The sequence below is a fragment of the Mugil cephalus genome, chromosome 5 (assembly GCF_022458985.1).
Source record: "Mugil cephalus isolate CIBA_MC_2020 chromosome 5, CIBA_Mcephalus_1.1, whole genome shotgun sequence".
Classification (NCBI taxonomy): domain Eukaryota; kingdom Metazoa; phylum Chordata; class Actinopteri; order Mugiliformes; family Mugilidae; genus Mugil; species Mugil cephalus.
In genome coordinates, this window is record NC_061774.1 from 27,581,197 (window position 1) to 27,588,197 (window position 7,001).

A 7,001-nucleotide genomic window follows, 5' to 3' on the forward strand; every position below is an offset into this window, starting at 1 on the left:
TGGATTAGTTGAGGAGGCTAAACTCACACATTTCTTTTAGTTGGTCTGGTACCAAGACAACGTTACAGTAACTAACATGTGGATAAATTAAATTATAACTATAACTGAAGAGCATCCTGGGATATGAAGCCACTAATTCTTCTAATGATGCCAATAGACTTCATAATTAGCTTATTTTGCTCTGTCCATGACAACCTCTCACCAACCAAAACCAAAACCAAAAGCTAAAAAGGCTAAAAGGCTAAAAGGGTAAAACGCTGCAGCCAAACAACAGGAAGAGAAACCTGCAGCAGGTTTAATTTTAACTGTTCAGGTTGGAGGAAGGTCTTTCAGAACCGTTTGCTGACATGAAACTAATTTTGGAACATGATGAGGAATTATTTATCATTTCTACGTCTCATTAGTGTTTAATTTAAATGTCTGTGTGTTATATTCGTGCACCTTCTAAGCCCCTTAAAGACTCTCTGCAAAATCCTGTGATGTTCTCATAAGGACAATAAAGACTCTTGACTGGTTCTAAAGAAAGAAAGAAAATGTCACTTCTTAACATTCACCGATCAGCATAACATTATGACCACCTTCTTCACTCTCTGGGGGAATGATACGGATTCAGGAAAGTGATGTTATTGTCTCCACCCTGATGTTATAACTTTATAACTTGTAACCTGGAAGCCTCCATATGCACATCTCTGCAAATAAAGATGATCATTAAATCTATTTATGTTCCTACATGAATGAGAAAAGCTCTGCCCACACAAAGGGATGTGAACTGAGTAGGTGAACCGTCATTGTGGCCAGGACACATTGTGCGTTCACACGAGGGAACTGAACGATTTTTAGGATCCGTATGAATTGTTTGCCACCAAAGTTTGGTTGATCTAATCATTGAACGTCCCCGGTTCACACACAGGTTCTGTCCAGTCCAAATCTCCAAATCTCCAACTCAATCAACTTCATTGTTCCTTTCTTTTTCTTTTGATTATCAGTCAATTGGTCGGTACAGTAAATTAAATTAGAGACAGAGAAACTAAAGTTAACATTCTGATTAAGCATTTTAAATGAATCTAAAGATCCACAAGGGTCTGTGTGTTTTTGGTCACTGGATTTTCCATTCAGGAAAAATCACATTAAAAAACTAAATAAAACCAGTTAAAATTAAAGGCATTTTTTTTTTTTTTTATCAGGGTCGGACAAAACAAAACGTTAAAAATAAAATCGTTATAAGACAGAAACAAAGAAACGCACGATTTTTTTCCCATATTTTGCGGCCGGAAGTTGTTGTTTTCAAAGTAAGAGCATGTATGAGGACGGTATTATGTTTCTGCCCAAATATGACTTCTATCCGTGGTTTCCCTCGCTAGCCCAGACTAAAATGTCTTTACAACCTTACTCTGACGTGACTTTTGACGTGATAGCAAAACTAATTCTTGTCATCTGCAGAAATCAGCGTCTTAGAGTAACGTTAGCTAGTAGCTAACTACTCCCTGATTACATGTCGTTACTTTTTTACGTACGTTGTTTTTACCTGAAATATGCGGCTTGGTTGTTGTTGTTGTCCTCTTCACTGAGACTCTTTTACTGTTTTTAAAACAAGGTAATGATCCATGTCCATCAACTTCTGTTTCACGACGCCGTCCTCATACGTGCTCTTACTTTGAAACGACAACTTCCGGTTGCGGAAGTCGTCGTCTACTAGTTTAAATTAAAATAAAATAATTAAATTTTATCTTTATATTAATTATTAGTTTTATCCATTCTCGACCCTGATGAAGACAAAATGCTGCCACACTCGAATTTGAATTTTTGAATTTTAAAATGAAAATCAAATAACCAATGAAAATCAATCAAAGTCATTGCCGCCATGTTTTCCTTACACAATCTACACAGCAGTTAAATATGAACTCGAACGCAGCACAAGTAAATAAAAAAATTTCACTGAACTCGTAAGTTTCTATTATCTGAAGTTTGCTGGAATAACTGAGGAGCTCCATGTATTTCTATGTCTGAGTAGTTGAAAATATGGAAAAGCTCCTTTGCTTCACTCCTGAACTCTGATGGATCCAACAACCCGGTTCTCTGAGGAAAATCTTTTAGTGTTTGGTTTTATTTGAGCTTAAAGTGAAGGCGTTCTGTTGGCGTTATAGTGACCTTCAGGTCAACAATAGTCCATTAAACATCCGAGTGGTCATTAAAAAGCAATAAATGTCCAAATGTTTTACCGTGAGTCACCTAAAGAGACACAAAAAGTGAAATCTATGTCAGGTACGAGCCAGAGAGGCGTCAGTGACTCATGTTTGTTTAGCGTGAGTCATCGATTCTGAGCTGATCAGCAGGAAGACAACAGATAAACGGACGTGGAGTCAGACGGACGGACGGACAGAAGAGTAATTAAACAAACAGACAGAGATAACGGGATAAAAGAGCAGAGGATGAAGCAGAGACAGACGCTGTTTGATGGGTGGTTAAATGATGCGTTCACAGACAGCTCCTGAAAGCAGGAAAAAAAACACTCCCCTTAGTGTTCAGCCATTTTTAGCATCAAACCAAAAGAATCAAACATAAACATGTGGATAAAGTCTCGTTGTGATGTTTACTTTGCAGCAGATCTTCCACAAAGACACAAAGATCCTGTAAAATATTTCTTTTCCAAATCAGATTTACAAAAGCACAAAAAACTGCAGCTTTAACCTCCTGAGAGTCTGCGTCCTCATACGGGGACATTAGGTTTTAGGTTCGTGGCAACTTCTTCATTTAGAGATAAGAGCAATAAAAAGAATAATAAAAAATAAAGACATAAAACTAAAACCAGAAAAGTGAGTTTTGTGCCTTTTATAGTTTGCATTGATCTTATTTGCATTTGCACATTTAAACCATAGTTTTAAGAAACTTTGTCTAATTCTGTTTGGAGTCAGGAAAACGAACGACGACTCCACTCGTCTCATCGTTTGTAGATAACAGACCAGAGTTTTAATCTTTCGTGTTTTAAAAGTGTGAAATCTGTCGACAAACGTAGACGCGTCCTTCTCCGTGTTTCCAGGCTGCAAAGAGAAAAACCACCTGCATGTAGTCGAGCAGGAGATCGCGGCGAGAGGCGTCGCAGCATGAGGCTCAGGCTAAATAAAGAACTCTAAGTGAAGGCGTTTCACTCGGTTAGAAACTATGCATCTTTTATGAATTTCCTCCGACACGGTCGGTGCTGCTGCAGAGAGGCTGGAGGAGCGCGACCGAACCTACGCTGACATTATCTGCATGAAGATACAGAATATCAGCACTTTTAATTTTATTTTCTGCAAATAACTAAATGTTTTGCTTCACTTGTGAAAATTTTAAGCTCAGCAGAAGGAACATTTATGCAGAAATATACTTATTTTAAAGCTAGAACTATGAGAACATTTTATTATTATTATTCTGTTGAAGTTGAACGAAAACAATCGTTGTTTAATAAATTAAAATTTGACGGAATAAGTGAAAAACACTTGAGTTTTATCTTGCATGGTCCATTACAGCTCGTTGGTCGTCCACTTACTTTAGGACTCGTTTCTGTTGCAGAGAAATGTTAATAACTGTAAATATAAATGGAAAATCCAATGTGCAAAAGTTATTTGGTGTCACTTTAAATAGGAATGGTTTCTAATTTCTTGCAGAAATTCAAAGTGTTGTTTCACTCCAAGTCTACAACTAGAAATTGATTCACATGTGCTAGAACTAACTCTGATAAACTGATATAAATCCTGTGGAGGAAACTAATAGTGTCGACACTATTTCAACCTTTTCACCAAAACCTGAACCTTAGAGTTGACTTTAAAGACATTTTGGTGACAGATTTACTCATTTTGTGGAAGTTTATATCCAGGTTTCTGGTCTGAATCTTATGTTGGATGCAGTGTCTGTGAAGTACAAACACAGAAACTCCTCCTTCGCTGCCTCCACCTCCTACAAACCATCTACTCTGACGTCTGCTGCGGTGATTTCAGTCAAAGGAGAAACTCAACGTGGAAAGATGGTGACATCACCGTATTAGAAATATAAATCTAAAGCATTTCTACGCTCTGGTTCCATGAATCATCATCAGAAACCAACCTGAAAGCTGAATAAAAACTATTAATGCACATCCCTCTATAAATACATCTCTACGTAGATTTCCGCATCAAAGTGCACAGGATCATATAGTTCAAAGTCCAAAATGTAGAAACTGACAGGATTGAAACGAAATCTTGTTGCTAATCAGAGAAGTTTCAGCCGTGAGTGATTCACATCAGAACCTCCGAGCACAGGAAGCTCTTCTCTGCACTCGGCTGATTTTCTTTTCTAACAGCCTGCAGCAGCGATAAAGGGCACTTTACTGGACATTATCATGTCTGTGATTGTGTTACCGTTATTTTTATGGCCGCTGACTATTGGATGATTTTTAAAAGACTCTACTGTATTTAACGGAGAAGAAACACTGGCCTGGGTTCACTAAATAAATAATAATACCTCCTGGTTATTAGTCAGAACCTGAACTCATCAGAGACGGCTGAAGAGCCTCCCTTTTATTCCCCTTTCTCTGGATAAAATGTGAACGCTGTTGTGTCCTTTGTCCTTCAGGTGGAGGTGGACGGTTGAATCAATATGCAAGAGGCGAAAAAGATTCCATCTATGTCAAATAGGAAAACTAGTCCCTGAACAGAGGAGGTGGATTCAGTTTACAACAGAACATCTGTCCCGACACCATCTGAACTTTATTGGAAGAAGGATCAAAACATTTTCTTCCAGCTACAGGTGAGAACTGCACCGCACAAACTCATTAAAACAACAACAACAAAAACAAACAAACTAAACGAAACAAGAAATAATGGGATGTATTACTTGAAACTTACAAAAAGAAAAAAAAAGAATTTATCTCCAAACTACTGTTTCAAGACTAAAAACAAGTTGATTCAAGGAAAATATGAAGAGAAAAGTTTAACCTGTAGCAACAGTTGAGACTTTACAGTCAGTATTAGCAATAAAACATTGAAAGTAGTTTAAGTAGTTGTTGCACTTCTTCTAGTTCTAGTGCATTAACTCACTAAGAAAACCTAAACAATAACAGTTATAATTTAAGAGTAGCTTATTGGGAGCAGACAAATGCTTTAAAACATAAAAACTGCCTCGAAAGAATTATCCTGCTGGTAGAAAAACACACACACACATATTTAAGAAGATTCATCTTAGTTAAATTTCAGTTTTTGCAGCGTGGCTGGATGAATGAATGAATGACTGACTGACTGACTGACTTCACAGACATTTAAAACAGGCACTTAAATGAGGAATTAACACCTTGTTTTGTTCAGCTGTGCAGTAAAACTGTTCTATGGCTCACACCTCTTTATTATAACAGTATAGAGCTCATTTACACACACACACACACCTATGATACACTATGAGACAGGCTCGTGCAGGGCGTGCACGAGGAAACACAAACACACAGCACTGATTCCAAACTGTATTTCCTTGATGCTCAAACTGCGCCTTCCGTGACAGCTCCGGAGTGAATTACATAAAGCTAATCAATGCGCTGGCTGCTATAAATAATTCAGCCTCTCCACCACCATCCATCACCAGACGAGATGCTGCTGCTGCTCGGTGCTCGGTGCTCGGTGACGGCACTGCAGAGGACCGGAGCCGGCCAGCACCCCCCTGTCTCCTCCTCCTCCTCCTCCCTGTCTCATCATTCACACCTTCAACGGCGAGATATGGCGGTGAAAGAGGAGAGAAGATCCGCCTTCACCTGGGTGTAAGGAGAGAGCAGGAGGAGGAGGAGGAGGAGGAGGAGGAAGAGGAAGAGGAGGGACGTGGAGGGGGAGTATTATCCGCAGCAGCCCGGGTACCGGAGCTCGGCTCTGCAGAGAGAGAGCGCGTCTCTCCGCATGTTGCACTAAAGCGGAGAGCCAGGTGAAGCTGACTGATACCTGCAGCCTGCAGCGCGTCCACCTGCCAAACCCGCCGCCCGCCTGCACGGACGCACGGACGCACGGAAGGAAGGAAGGACGGACGCGCGTTTATATATGTGCACAAACACAAACACACCAGAACCAGCAGCAGAACCAGCAGCTCACGCCTAAAGACCCGTGCGCACCCTCTCACTCCTTCCTCATATCTCCATCCTCGCCCTGCTGAAAGCATCCACACGAAAACCCAGTCACAGCCTGAAAAACAGACACGCACCGCCGCTTCCTCCTTCCTTCCTTCATTCCTTCTTTCCTTCCCTCCTTCCCTCCTTCCCCGCCACGGCTTCTCTGACATATTGTTGTTTTTTTGCGCACGGTGCGTTTGGTTTTTACTGACCTGATGCGTCTGGAGCGACCGAGGCGAGCGGAAGGGATCCCGAGCAGTCTGCAGCCGAAGCTCCGTTTGATGCCTGTACTTTATGCCGCCTCTCTCTCTATCTATCTCCACCTCTCTCCCTCTCTTTACCCCCTCCCCTCAACTCCACCACCTCCTCCCTCCTGCGCACTATTACCTCACAGCCTCCACTCTGCTCCTCCAAGACAGGAGACAGGGAGAGGCGAAGCATATGGCGACGGATTCTCAACACGGAGAAAACGATTCAGAGCAACACAACCCTCCATGCATGGTTTATTCTGATTTATTTTATTTGTAATAATGTTAAGAGATTTACAAAACAGATACTGAAGTAAAAAGCTGGAAAAAAAACAATGTGTGAGGATATTTAAATTTGCCACATTAAAAACAAAAAGTGACCTTCCATCTACAGCCCGGGGCCCCAGACTGACCCCAGAACCGGGGCCTCCATGGGTTCGCTTCCCTTTGGGTCCAGACTTTTGAACTTGGTTGGATTCTGAGGTACAGACTTAAATGCATTCTCAAGTGCTCTTAATAAAAAGTTTGGTTCTGCCCATTAAATCCTGTTACATATCATCTGCATGACTCTTTAAACTACGGTCAGATTCATGCTAACCTAAGCTAAGCTAAGCTAGCTGTCTCACACAGGATTTAATCTACACAGAAATATTCAA

At 40.7% G+C, this 7,001-nt stretch overlaps 1 protein-coding gene across 1 annotated transcript in view; it reads right to left on the reverse strand.

Annotated features, from left to right (window-relative positions):
- LOC125007687 (complexin-2) overlaps window positions 1–6,446 on the reverse strand; it is a 43,094-nt gene extending 36,648 nt beyond the window's left edge. The window contains exon 1 of the mRNA XM_047584425.1: window positions 6,310–6,446. The gene's annotated coding sequence lies outside the window, so the exon portion shown is untranslated. The remainder of the gene's footprint in view (window positions 1–6,309) is intronic.
- Between the last annotated feature and the right edge of the window lie 555 nt (window positions 6,447–7,001).